Source organism: Cherax quadricarinatus, chromosome 60 (genome assembly GCF_038502225.1).
Source record: "Cherax quadricarinatus isolate ZL_2023a chromosome 60, ASM3850222v1, whole genome shotgun sequence".
NCBI classification, from domain to species: Eukaryota; Metazoa; Arthropoda; class Malacostraca; order Decapoda; family Parastacidae; genus Cherax; species Cherax quadricarinatus.
In genome coordinates this window covers 10,423,226-10,438,607 of record NC_091351.1, presented here as the reverse complement: position 1 = coordinate 10,438,607, position 15,382 = coordinate 10,423,226, and the positions used below count along the sequence as shown (strand labels likewise).

At 48.4% G+C, this 15,382-nt stretch overlaps 1 protein-coding gene and 1 long non-coding RNA gene across 2 annotated transcripts in view; one reads left to right on the top strand and one right to left on the bottom strand.

Annotated features, from left to right (window-relative positions):
* LOC128694435 (uncharacterized) overlaps positions 1 to 15,382 on the bottom strand; it is a 229,350-nt gene that overhangs the window by 65,173 nt on the left and 148,795 nt on the right. The gene's annotated exons all lie outside the window — the stretch shown is intronic.
* LOC138854455 (uncharacterized) lies at positions 5 to 901 on the top strand. Its single transcript, XR_011393666.1, has 3 exons — positions 5 to 674; positions 733 to 828; positions 884 to 901. It is a non-coding gene; the product is annotated as an uncharacterized lncRNA (long non-coding RNA).

Below are 15,382 nucleotides of genomic sequence, written 5' to 3'. Positions count from 1 at the left end.
CCCTTTTGAACTCTGCCACCTGTACGGCGTCTGATACAGCAATATACCAAAGTTTGTTGTTGCTACTGTTGCTGCTGCCACTGCTACTACTGCTGCAGTCACTATTGTTGCTACAGTCGACGGATTCCCTGTCACAGAGAGGCACTAAAACTATACTACATAAAACATATTATAAACCACGCTTGTTCACCAACTGCCTATCCATCTGGCAGTTTAAAAGATAAATTGATTTCCGGATATTCTCTTGGCAGCGATCACCAGCACACACACTGGTTAGTTTCCAGGTCACCATCACGAGGACGGAGGCTCAAACCTGCACCACTTCAAGAGATATAAACACCATGCTAAAACAGCCAATCCGTCTTTTTTTTTTTTTACATTTCACCAATTTAACATTGCCATCACATTCGTAAACAGATTACTAAGACATTACAGAGTTCTTCTGATTTCTCTGGTTGATGGTAATGAAATAAGTGTTAATATTCTGTGATCAGCAGCGTCAAGCGGAGGAGTGGCCAGGCAGGACTGCTGCTTCCTTCAAACTGCAAGTATCTAATATTTAATATTGTGTAAGCTCCTTCCTTATTAGGAAGTATAGTATAGTTTGTGTAGTGTTGTGGATAGTGCTGTAGTGTTGTGGATAGTGCTGGTGTAGTGCTGTGGATAGTGCTGGTGTAGGTAGTGTTGTGGATAGTGCTGGTGTAGGTAGTGTTGTGGATAGTGCTGGTGTAGGTGGTGCTGTGGATAGTGCTGGTGTAGTGTTGTGGATAGTGCTGGTGTAGTGCTGTGGACAGTGCTGGTGTAGTGTTGTGGATAGTGCTGGTGTAGGTGGTGCTGCGGATAGTGCTGGTGTAGGTGTTGTGGATAGTACTGGTGTATGTAGTGTTGTGGATAGTGCTGGTGTAGGTGGTGCTGTGGATAGTGCTGGTGTAGGTGGTGCTGTGGATAGTGCTGGTGTAGGTGGTGCTGTGGATAGTGCTGGTGTAGGTGTTGTGGATAGTGCTGGTGTAGGTGTTGTGGATAGTGCTGGTGTAGGTGGTGTTGTGGATGGAGCTGGAGTAGGTGGTGCTGTGGATAGTGCTGGTGTAGGTGGTGCTGTGGAGAATGCTGGTGTAGGTGTTGTGGATAGTGCTGGTGTAGGTGGTGCTGTGGTTGGGGCTAGTATAGGTGATGCTGTGGATAGTGCTGGTGTATGTGTTGTGGATAGTGCTGGCGTACGTGGAGTTGTGTATAGTGCTGGTGTAGGTGATGCTGTGGACAGTGCTAGTGTAGGTGGTGCTGTTGATGGTACTGGTGGTGTACATGGTGCTGGTAACACGGCTGACACCTACCACACCCCACGTACCACGACCTGTAACACCACTGACACACCCACCACACCCTATGTCCCACATGTAACAAAGGTCCCTGGCGCTAGTAAGTACAATTACAAAACATGTTGAGTAATAACAAACAAACTACACATCCGGCTGCAGGTGGAAGCCGTGACCGTAAGACCGTAACACTATTACAAGTGACCTGCCGCAGTCTGCCACTGGTAAAAATCACCCCAGGTTGCAAGTGATTTTTATGCGAAGTGACAGCGCAGTCTTCGACTGTTCGTTGCTCTGCGCTGGTTGGTTGCTTTATTGGGTTTGAAGCCTATCGGCTACACAACAGTAATGTCTGCACGTAACCTGTCCACCGCTAGTCAAAGATACTTGAATCCCTAAAAGAGGGATTAAAGTAAACTCTGAGCATATATACAATGAGAGATACATTTCTCTCTGTGTATGTATCCTTGGATTACCTGTGTATGACTGTATTTATACATACAAGAGCAGAGTTATACTTGGTGTCCCAGTTTGTGTTGATTCACATAATTTGTTGAAATTTCAGGTGGGTGAAGCACCCACTACCGGAGGGAGAGAGAGAGAGAGAGAGAGGGGGACAGAGAGAGAGACAGAGAGAGAGAGAGAGAGAGAGAGAGAGAGAGAGAGAGAGAGAGAGAGACAGAGAGACAGAGAGAGAGACAGACAGACAGAGAGAGAGAGAGAGACAGAGAGACAGAGAGAGAGACAGACAGACAGAGAGAGAGAGAGAGACAGAGAGAGAGAGAGAGAGACAGAGAGAGAGAGAGAGAGACAGAGAGACAGAGAGAGAGACAGAGAGAGAGAGACAGAGTACGTACGTACGTATTTACTCGACAATGCCATCAAATTATGGATTCTACAACAGATGTTGGCTTCAAGCCCACCATGAAAGAGGAGAGAGTGAAGCCACAGTATGTATGATGGAACACTCACTACACCAGGTGTGTCAGGGGCCCGAGACTGTTCAACTGCCTTCCAGCATACATAAGGGGGATTACCAACAGACCCCTGGCAGTCTTCAAGCTGGCACTGGACAAGCACCTAAAGTCAGTTCCGGATCAGCCGGGCTGTGGCTCGTACGTTGGTTTGCGTGCAGCCAGCAGCAACAGCCTGGTTGATCAGGCTCTGATCCACCAGGAGGCCTGGTCACAGACCGGGCCGCGGGGGCGTTGACCCCCGGAACTCTCTCCAGGTAAACTCCAGGTGGTATAAACCTTGGTAATAAATACCGACAAGTTGGTTTAGAAAGACACGTAAGCAAACACTATAACATATTTATTAGAAAACGTTTCGGTCCTGGGACCTTGATCACTTCTAACATACAGAGGTAGAAAGACATTATATATAGGCGGAGAGTGAGATGTGACGCACGTGACCTGAGGAATGTCAAAAGAACATAAGAATGGAGGAACACTGTAGAAGGCCTACTGGCCCATGCGAGGCAGGTCCTTATCAAAACAACCTCTGCCTATGATGAGGACCAGTAGACGATGAAATCATGTGACTCCTGTGTTGTTGGGTTGGTGCTGCTTAAGTATCATGTATGCCAATGTTTTTGAAATTTTGTAGTTTCCAGTGTTGCGTTCTATAGTGTCGGTGACGGCGATTAGTGAGGCTTCTAGGCACCGTTGGCGTCTGAGGTCTGGTTCGGTGAGAACGAGTTGTGCCTCGTTCCAGTTCATCAAATGCCCCGTGGAGTCTCTGTGGAGGACACAGGCGTACCTTACATCGTCTCTGTTAGAGGCATTTCGATGCTCATTCAGGCGGACTGCAAGATCTCTGCCTGTCTCGCCTACATATTTCTTGGGACAGAACCCACAGGGGATAGTGTAGACGCCTGCTGTAGAAGTTAGAGGTGTGGGGCTGCGTTTAGTAGTGAGGTCTTTGATAGAGGATGTGTTTATGGTGGAAACGTTGATGTTACTCATAGCAAGTGCCCGGCGAGTATTCGTGGCAACATCGCCACATGGGAGTACTATGAACTGTTTAGGGGGCTGTTCCATGGGCGGTTTGTTGAGGATAGCTTGTGCCTTGAGTCTGCAATCTCGGATGAAGAAAGATGGGAACTGAAGACGTGTAAAGGCTTGTGTTATGGCAATATAAACACAAATGCAGTATAATGTGATCCTTTATTGACTACGTTTCGCCCACACAGTGGGCTTTTTCAAGTCACAAACAGAACTACCTGGGGTGGAAGGAACGCGAGTATTTATAGTCCGGCTGAGGTCAGGTGAAGAATGCTGCATCTGATGATGTACCGAGTTGGGTTGTAGAGTCTAAAAACTTGGGTAGCTTGGAAAGGAGACTGGACAAGTTTGTGAGCAGACCTTCTACAGTGTTCTTATGTGGGATAGCGATGAAGAAGTTTCTTGGCAAGTGGTTCAGCTATGTTATAGAAGCCACTATTCTGGTTGAAGTTGTCGGATATAGAAATAAGTGATGATTCCAGGATTCTTCGGTATTGAGTGTTGTCTTCTGTGGCGATAAGTCTTGAGTTTCTGTAGTTTATCAAGTGGTTGTGTGAATTACGGTGTTGTACGCAGGCATTCCTTGTGTCGTCAGACCTGCTTGCGTATTGGTGTTCTGAAATACGTGTTTGGAGGTCCCTTGATGTTTCGCCCACGTATAACTTGTTGCAGTCATTACAAGGGATTATGTATACCCCTGCAGAGGATGGAGGCTTGTCCTGCCTACTACTGGTGATGTCCTTGATGGTCGTGGTTGTGGAGGTAGATACTTGGAATGATGTTTTGGCAAAGATGTTGGAAACATGTTTGGCAATGGAGTTGGTGGGAAGGACTATGTATCTCTTCTCGGCAGTGTCTTCTCTGGGTGTGTTGAAGATGTTTAGTGCTCGCCGTCTGCAGTCTCTGATGAAGTGACGAGGATAGTGGAGTTTGGAAAATACCTGTTCAATTATAGTGCATTCTTCCTCAAGGAACTCGTTGCTGCAGATTCTGAGTGCACGCAGGAAGAAGCCTATAATTACACCACGTTTGGTTTTGGTGTCGTGGTGAGAGTAGAAGTGGAGAAGATCGTTTTGGTTGGTGGGTTTTCGATAGACTTTAAAACGAAGTTCGTGGTCAGCTTTGCAGAGTAGAACATCAAGGAAAGGAAGAGTGTTGTCGACCTCTTCTTCAAGTGTGAACTGGATTGAAGGCTCGACCTGGTTGAGCTTGTCTTGGAGAGCTTGAACGTTGAAGCGTTTAGGAGTTATGAGGAGAATGTCGTCAACATAACGGAGCCAGGTGACAGACGAAGGAATAATGGTGGAGAAACGTTCGGCTTCTAGATGTTCCATGTATAGGTTCGCTAGGACTGCACTGAGTGGCGAACCCATGGGTAGTCCAAAAGTCTGCTGAAAGAGGTGATTTTCAAAAGAGAAACACGTAAAGCCAACACATAGTTCAACCAGGTCGATGAAGTCGCTGGCTGGAATGGGAAGATCAAGTGAATCGTCAATTTTCTTGCGCAAGAGATCGATGGCTTGTTTAGTAGGTACTTTAGTGAATAGGGAAGTCACGTCAAGGCTGGAAAGTTTCTTGTTCCTGATGTTGATGTTGCGAATGCGATTGAGAAGATCACCTGAGTGTTTGAGATGTGCTGGACTGATAGTGCCCAAGAGTTTCGAGAGGTGTTTGGCGAGAATTCCTGAGAGCTTGTGGGGAGCACTGCCTATTCCCGAGGATATGGGCCTCAGTGGGATACCAGGCTTGTGAGTCTTTGGCAGGCCGTACATTCTGGCAGGTCTGGGGTTGCTGGGCATGGTGTGCAGAAGTTTCTTCCCTTGTTCTGAGCTCCTCAGAATGCGGCGAGTCCTTTGAAGAAAAGTTTTAGTAAGGTTGTCCACTTGGTTAGTTGTGAGAGGTTTGTAGGTATCTGGGTCATTAAGTAGATTGAGCATTTTGTTCCTGTAATCGTCAGTGTTCATGATAACAACACCACCTCCTTTATCAGCGGTGGTGACCCTGATGGTCGTGTCTTCTGCTAAACCTTTGAGTGCATTGATGTAACGTCGGGGTATGACTGGGGAGCTGCGTGTTGAGATGGCTGCTGAGATGATGCCTTGAAGATAGCCTTTTTGGAAGTCGGAGTCATTGTGTCTGTAGTTTTTGGCGATGAAATTGAGGTCTTGTTTTGGTTTCGTAATTCCTGTTGCGAATTTGAGGCCTAAGCTGAGGGCTTCAGTTTCTGTGGTTGACAGTGGACGAGATGAAAGATTTTGAATAATTTCAGGTCTTCCTAAACTTTTCCAATTACTATTATCGCAGAGTGTTTGTAGTTTCCTAGTAAGTCTGATCTTCTGTTGAACATTCGCTGTGGTAACTCTGCTGCGAATGATTTCGGCGGTGCGTCTGTTCATGTTGCCCCGGAGTGTTGTGCCTAGTGTTCTGGCTTGGAGAAAAGCTTCCTTTGTAGCATTGTTTAAGTCATCTGCACACTCTTCAAGGTAGGTCCGAGCTGTAGCGGAGAAAGGTGGTTTGATGTTGGCAATTTGAGGAGGAGTAGATCTTGGTAAGACCATTTCTTCAGTATAATGTGATCCTTTATTGAACGTTTGCCACACATCAAACCACCTACCTTCTCCGCTACAGCTCGGACCTACCTTGAAGAGTGTGCAGATGACTTAAACAATGCTACAAAGGAAGCTTTTCTCCAAGCCAGAACACTAGGCACAACACTCCGGGGCAACATGAACAGACGCACCGCCGAAATCATTCGCAGCAGAGTTACCACAGCGAATGTTCAACAGAAGATCAGACTTACTAGGAAACTACAAACACTCTGCGATAATAGTAATTGGAAAAGTTTAGGAAGACCTGAAATTATTCAAAATCTTTCATCTCGTCCACTGTCAACCACAGAAACTGAAGCCCTCAGCTTAGGCCTCAAATTCGCAACAGGAATTACGAAACCAAAACAAGACCTCAATTTCATCGCCAAAAACTACAGACACAATGACTCCGACTTCCAAAAAGGCTATCTTCAAGGCATCATCTCAGCAGCCATCTCAACACGCAGCTCCCCAGTCATACCCCGACGTTACATCAATGCACTCAAAGGTTTAGCAGAAGACACGACCATCAGGGTCACCACCGCTGATAAAGGAGGTGGTGTTGTTATCATGAACACTGACGATTACAGGAACAAAATGCTCAATCTACTTAATGACCCAGATACCTACAAACCTCTCACAACTAACCAAGTGGACAACCTTACTAAAACTTTTCTTCAAAGGACTCGCCGCATTCTGAGGAGCTCAGAACAAGGGAAGAAACTTCTGCACACCATGCCCAGCAACCCCAGACCTGCCAGAATGTACGGCCTGCCAAAGACTCACAAGCCTGGTATCCCACTGAGGCCCATATCCTCGGGAATAGGCAGTGCTCCCCACAAGCTCTCAGGAATTCTCGCCAAACACCTCTCGAAACTCTTGGGCACTATCAGTCCAGCACATCTCAAACACTCAGGTGATCTTCTCAATCGCATTCGCAACATCAACATCAGGAACAAGAAACTTTCCAGCCTTGACGTGACTTCCCTATTCACTAAAGTACCTACTAAACAAGCCATCGATCTCTTGCGCAAGAAAATTGACGATTCACTTGATCTTCCCATTCCAGCCAGCGACTTCATCGACCTGGTTGAACTATGTGTTGGCTTTACGTGTTTCTCTTTTGAAAATCACCTCTTTCAGCAGACTTTTGGACTACCCATGGGTTCGCCACTCAGTGCAGTCCTAGCGAACCTATACATGGAACATCTAGAAGCCGAACGTTTCTCCACCATTATTCCTTCGTCTGTCACCTGGCTCCGTTATGTTGACGACATTCTCCTCATAACTCCTAAACGCTTCAACGTTCAAGCTCTCCAAGACAAGCTCAACCAGGTCGAGCCTTCAATCCAGTTCACACTTGAAGAAGAGGTCGACAACACTCTTCCTTTCCTTGATGTTCTACTCTGCAAAGCTGACCACGAACTTCGTTTTAAAGTCTATCGAAAACCCACCAACCAAAACGATCTTCTCCACTTCTACTCTCACCACGACACCAAAACCAAACGTGGTGTAATTATAGGCTTCTTCCTGCGTGCACTCAGAATCTGCAGCAACGAGTTCCTTGAGGAAGAATGCACTATAATTGAACAGGTATTTTCCAAACTCCACTATCCTCGTCACTTCATCAGAGACTGCAGACGGCGAGCACTAAACATCTTCAACACACCCAGAGAAGACACTGCCGAGAAGAGATACATAGTCCTTCCCACCAACTCCATTGCCAAACATGTTTCCAACATCTTTGCCAAAACATCATTCCAAGTATCTACCTCCACAACCACGACCATCAAGGACATCACCAGTAGTAGGCAGGACAAGCCTCCATCCTCTGCAGGGGTATACATAATCCCTTGTAATGACTGCAACAAGTTATACGTGGGCGAAACATCAAGGGACCTCCAAACACGTATTTCAGAACACCAATACGCAAGCAGGTCTGACGACACAAGGAATGCCTGCGTACAACACCGTAATTCACACAACCACTTGATAAACTACAGAAACTCAAGACTTATCGCCACAGAAGACAACACTCAATACCGAAGAATCCTGGAATCATCACTTATTTCTATATCCGACAACTTCAACCAGAATAGTGGCTTCTATAACATAGCTGAACCACTTGCCAAGAAACTTCTTCATCGCTATCCCACATAAGAACACTGTAGAAGGTCTGCTCACAAACTTGTCCAGTCTCCTTTCCAAGCTACCCAAGTTTTTAGACTCTACAACCCAACTCGGTACATCATCAGATGCAGCATTCTTCACCTGACCTCAGCCGGACTATAAATACTCGCGTTCCTTCCACCCCAGGTAGTTCTGTTTGTGACTTGAAAAAGCCCACTGTGTGGGCGAAACGTAGTCAATAAAGGATCACATTATACTGCATTTGTGTTTATATTGCCATTGTGTCGGTATTTTATACCATTTATTTCCACCAGGTGTGGCAGAACACTCACTACACCAGGTGTGGCAGAACACTCACTACACCAGGTGTGGCAGAACACTCACTACACCAGGTGTGGCAGAGCACTCATTACACCAGGTGTGGCAGAACACTCACTACACCAGGTGTGCCAGAACACTCACTACACAAGGTGTGGCAGAACACTCACTGCAGCAGGTGTGGCAGAACACTCACTGCAGCAGGTGTGGCAGAACACTCACTACACCAGGTGTGGCAGAACACTCACTACACCAGGTGTGGCAGAACACTCACTACACCAGCTGTGGCAGAACACTCACTACACCAGCTGTGGCAGAACACTCACTACACCGGGTGTGGCAGAACACTCACTACACCGGGTGTGGCAGAACACTCACTACACCGGGTGTGGCAGAACACTCACCACACCAGCTGTGGCAGAACACTCACTACACCAGCTGTGGCAGAACGCTCACTACACCAGCTGTGGCAGAACACTCACTGCAGCAGGTGTGGCAGAACACTCACTACACCAGGTGTGGCAGAACACTCACTACACCAGGTGTGGCAGAACACTCACTACACCAGGTGTGACAGAACACTCACTACACCAGGTGTGGCAGAACACTCACTACACCAGGTGTGGCAGAACACTCACTACACTAGGTGTGGCAGAACACTCACTACACCAGCTGTGGCAGAACACTCACTACACCAGCTGTGGCAGAACACTCACTACACCAGCTGTGGCAGAACACTCACTACACCAGCTGTGGCAGAACACTCACTACACCAGCTGTGGCAGAACACTCACTACACCAGCTGTGGCAGAACACTCACTACACCAGCTGTGGCAGAACACTCACTACACCAGCTGTGGCAGAACACTCACTACACCAGCTGTGGCAGAACACTCACTACACCAGCTGTGGCAGAACACTCACTACACCAGCTGTGGCAGAACACTCACTACACCAGCTGTGGCAGAACACTCACTACAACGGGTGTGGCAGAACACTCACTACAACGGGTGTGGCAGAACACTCACTACAACGGGTGTGGCAGAACACTCACTACAACGGGTGTGGCAGAACACTCACTACAACGGGTGTGGCAGAACACTCACTACAACGGGTGTGGCAGAACACTCACTACAACGGGTGTGGCAGAACACTCACTACAACGGGTGTGGCAGAACACTCACTACAACGGGTGTGGCAGAACACTCACTACAACGGGTGTGGCAGAACACTCACTACAACGGGTGTGGCAGAACACTCACTACACCAGCTGTGGCAGAACACTCACTGCAGCAGGTGTGGCAGAACACTGACTGCAGCAGGTGTGGCAGAACACTCACTGCAGCAGGTGTGGCAGAACACTCACTACACCAGGTGTGGCAGAACACTCACTACACCAGGTGTGGCAGAACACTCACTACACCAGGTGTGGCAGAACACTCACTACACCAGGTGTGGCAGAACACTCACTACACCAGGTGTGGCAGAACACTCACTACACCGGGTGTGGCAGAACACTCACCACACCAGGTGTGGCAGAACACTCACTACACCAGGTGTGGCAGAACACTCACTACACCAGGTGTGGCAGAACACTCACTAGAAAATGTACAAAGGAGGATGACAAAGATGATCCCATGTATCAGAAACCTTCCCTATGAGGATAGACTAAGGGCCCTGAAACTGCACTCTCTAGAAAGACGTAGAATTAGGGGGGATACGATTGAGGTTTATAAGTGGAAGACAGGAATAAATAAAGGGGATGTAAATAGTGTGCTGAAAATATCTAGCCTAGACAGGACTCGCAGCAATGGTTTTAAGTTGGAAAAATTCAGATTCAGGAGGGATATAGGAAAGTACTGGTTTGGTAATAGAGTTGTGGATGAGTGGAACAAACTCCCAAGTACCGTTATAGAGGCCAGAACGTTGTGTAGCTTTAAAAATAGGTTGGATAAATACATGAGTAGATGTGGGTGGGTGTGAGTTGGACCTGATAGCTTGTGCTAACAGGTCGGTTGCCGTGTTCCTCCCTTAAGTCAATGTGACCTGACCTGACTAGGTTGGGTGCATTGGCTTAAGCCGGTAGGGACTTGGACCTGCCTCGCATGGGCCAGTAGGCCTTCTGCAGTGTTCCTTCGTTCTTATGTTCTTATGTTCTTACACCAGCTGTGGCAGAACACTCGCTACACCAGCTGTGGCAGAACACTCGCTACACCAGCTGTGGCAGAACACTCACTACACCAGGTGTGGCAGAACACTCATTACACCAGGTGTGGCAGAACACTCACTACACCAGCAGTGGCAGAACACTCACTACACCAGGTGTGGCAGAACACTCACTACACCGGGTGTAGCAGAACACTCACTACACCGGGTGTGGCAGAACACTCACTACACCGGGTGTGGCAGAACACTCACTACACTAGCAGTGGCAGAACACTCACTACAGCGGGTGTGGCAGAACACTCACTACACCGGGTGTGGCAGAACACTCACTACACCGGGTGTGGCAGAACACTCACTACACCGGGTGTGGCAGAACACTCACTACACCGGGTGTGGCAAACACTCACTACACCAGGTGTGGCAGAACACTCACTACACCAGGTGTGACAGAACACTCACTACACCGGGTGTGGCAGAACACTCACTACACCAGGTGTGGCAGAACACTCACTACACCAGGTGTGGCAGAACACTCACTACACCAGGTGTGGCAGAACACTCACTACACCAGGTGTGGCAGAACACTCACTACACCAGGTGTGGCAGAACACTCACTACACCAGGTGTGGCAGAACACTCACTACACCAGGTGTGGCAGAACACTCACTACACCAGGTGTGGCAGAACACTCACTACACCAGCTGTGGCAGAACACTACACCAGCTGTGACAGAACACTCACTACTCCAGCTGTGGCAGAACACTCACTACACCAGCTGTGGCAGAACACTCGCTACACCAGGCGTGGCAGAACACTCGCTACACCAGGTGTGGCAGAACACTCACTACACCGGGTGTGGCAGAACACTCACTACACCGGGTGTGGCAAACACTCACTACACCAGGTGTGGCAGAACACTCACTACACCAGGTGTGACAGAACACTCACTACACCAGGTGTGGCAGAACACTCACTACACCAGCTGTGGCAGAACACTCACTACACCAGCTGTGGCAGAACACTCACTACACCAGCTGTGGCAGAACACTCACTACACTAGCAGTGGCAGAACACTCACTACACCAGGTGTGGCAGAACACTCACTACACCAGGTGTGGCAGAACACTCACTACACCAGGTGTGGCAGAACACTCACTACACCAGGTGTGGCAGAACACTCGCTACACCAGGTGTGGCAGAACACTCGCTACACCAGGTGTGGCAGAACACTCACTACACCGGGTGTGGCAGAACACTCACTACACCGGGTGTGGCAGAACACTCACTACACCGGGTGTGGCAGAACACTCACTACACCGGGTGTGGCAGAACACTCACTACACCGGGTGTGGCAGAACACTCACTACACCGGGTGTGGCAGAACACTCACTACACCGGGTGTGGCAGAACACTCACTACACCGGGTGTGGCAGAACACTCACTACACCAGGTGTGACAGAACACTCACTACACCAGGTGTGACAGAACACTCACTACACCAGGTGTGACAGAACACTCACTACACCAGGTGTGACAGAACACTCACTACACCAGGTGTGACAGAACACTCACTACACCAGGTGTGACAGAACACTCACTACACCAGGTGTGACAGAACACTCACTACACCAGGTGTGGCAGAATACTACACCAGGTGTGGCAGAACACTCACTACACCAGGTGTGACAGAACACTCGCTACACCAGCTGTGGCAGAACACTCACTACACCAGGTGTGGCAGAACACTCACTACACCAGGTGTGGCAGAACACTCACTACACCGGGTGTGGCAGAACACTCACTACACCGGGTGTGGCAGAACACTCACTACACCGGGTGTGGCAGAACACTCACTACACCAGCTGTGGCAGAACACTCACTACACCAGGTGTGACAGAACACTCACTACACCAGGTGTGACAGAACACTCACTACACCAGGTGTGGCAGAATACTCACTACACCAGGTGTGGCAGAACACTCACTACACCAGGTGTGACAGAACACTCGCTACACCAGCTGTGGCAGAACACTCACTACACCAGGTGTGGCAGAACACTCACTACACCAGGTGTGGCAGAACACTCACTACACCAGGTGTGGCAGAACACTCACTACACCAGGTGTGGCAGAACACTCACTACACCAGGTGTGGCAGAACACTCACTACACCAGGTGTGGCAGAACACTCACTACAGCAGGTGTGGCAGAACACTCACTACACCAGGTGTGGCAGAACACTCACTACACCAGGTGTGGCAGAACACTCACTACACCAGGTGGCAGAACACTCACTACACCGGGTGTGGCAGAACACTCACTACACCAGCTGTGGCAGAACACTCACTACACCAGGTGTGGCAGAACACTCACTACACCAGGTGTGGCAGAACACTCACTACACCAGCTGTGGCAGAACATTCACTGCACCAGGTGTGGCAGAACACTCACTACACCAGCTGTGGCAGAACACACTCTACACCAGGTGTGGCAGAACACTCCCTGCACCAGGTGTGGCAGAACACTCACTACACCGGGTGTCGCAGAACACTCACTACACCAGGTGTGGCAGAACACTCACTACACCAGGTGTGGCAGAACACTCACTACACCAGGTGTGGCAGAACACTCACTACACCAGGTGTGGCAGAACACTCACTACACCAGGTGTGGCAGAACACTCACTACACCAGGTGTGGCAGAACACTCACTACACCAGGTGTGGCAGAACACTCACTACACCGGGTGTGGCAGAACACTCACTACACCGGGTGTGGCAGAACACTCACTACACCGGGTGTGGCAGAACTCACTACACCGGGTGTGGCAGAACACTCACTACACCAGGTGTGGCAGAACACTCACTACACCAGGTGTGGCAGAACACTCACTACACCAGGTGTGGCAGAACACTCACTACACCAGGTGTGGCAGAACACTCACTACACCAGGTGTGGCAGAACACTCACTACACCAGGTGTGGCAGAACACTCACTACACCAGGTGTGGCAGAACACTCACTACACCGGGTGTGGCAGAACACTCACTACACCGGGTGTGGCAGAACACTCACTACACCGGGTGTGGCAGAACTCACTACACCGGGTGTGGCAGAACACTCACTACACCAGGTGTGGCAGAACACTCACTACACCAGGTGTGGCAGAACAGACTGCAGCAGGTGTGGCAGAACAGACTGCAGCAGGTGTGGCAGAACAGACTGCAGCAGGTGTGGTTGTTTCCTGCTGGACGGATCACAACACTCACGTCATAACATTTCCACCTCAAGCTAACTGTGTCTCACTGAAGTCAAGTATTTCTTGTACAAGAATTGACTAAAACCTTATCCAAAGTTCTGCTCTAAAACTTAACATCTGATGCGTCAACATTTATTGATTTTCAAGTATTTGTAAAAACTTACATGAGGTTTACCGTAACTCGTCCGCTAGCGGACTCTGACACTGATGTCCGGGGATCGATTCTCCCGTACGGCTAGAAACATAAGGCGGGTTTTCCATAAATCACTTGCTGTCCCCTGTTCACCCATCAGTAAAATAGGTACCTGGGTGTTAATGGACTGGTGTGGGTCGTATCCTGGGGACAAAATTTGCCCGAAATGCTCCACATAACAAGCGACTTTCTATATAGTAGTATGTCATTGATGTCAGCTATGGTCTGTATACCTTGTTCGTGTGCTTGTAGGAATAAAGATATACAATCTTACAGGTATAAGTTCTCGCCCGAATTCAGTACAGCTTGGAAGATATTCAGCTGTCATCTATCATGCTCAACTATATCAGGATACACAACTGAACGATGATTTACTAGACTGTTCGTGCCATACAATTATCAGACTTTTTACTTAAAGACCTAATACTTAATGACAGAGCGAAAGTTTTGAACAAGTTCTCGTCTTCCACATAATATAACATTTTGCAAAGGCAGGAGAGATGCTATTATTGTTTGTACGTTTCTGTCTCTTCCACGTACAACCGAACTTAGTATCCATACATAACGTACATCATTCAGTCCTTTTTACGATTCTTCTTGTATTTTTTTTCTTACACAAATCAATTTTACAGACAAATCAATTTTACTTTATTTCAAAACCCAGTCCTATATAAGGTACACTACCACCCTCCTCCAGGATGCCACCCACAACAGTCAACTAACACCCAGGTACCTACTTACTACTAGGTGAACAGGGGCAACAAGTGTATGGAAACATGTCCATCGTTTTCATCCTTGCCGAGGATCGAACCCCGCTGCAAGTATCCCGGGTATGTGACTACATCTGGTAATTGTGCAATTTGTTAATACAGTATACTGAAATCCTCCACGGTAAAGGTGATCTATTAAAAAAAAACAGCATTACTCATTAACATCTGAAGCGTTCCAGGCAGATATTTAAAAATAAATCACTGCAATGGTGATTGCTTCATCTTAATTTAAGACTGTGTGTCGGGTCATACTCTGGCTTGCACGACTGCGAACGTGACTGACATATGTGACATCAAGTGTGACTGATATGCTGGTTATTTAACTGACTTGGTAGGTAGTGTGTTGACCGTGTATGAGCGAGGGGGGAGGGGTATGTGAGGTTGTGGGGGAGGTGTCAGATGTGGGTGAGAGGGTTTGCGATGTGTGGGGTTGGAGGGTGAGCTGTTGGGGTAGAAATATAAGGGGTAGTGTTGAGGTGTGTGGGAGAGTCAGTGTTGCTCTCACACATCCACAGTAGTGATGAATAAGAGACATGTGCAACACCTGGGTACCTTGATTGTACCTCTCACCACCCCCTCGTATACCTCTCACACGTCATCCTTCAACTCTCTCCCTTCATCCTTCAACTCTCCCCCCCTCAT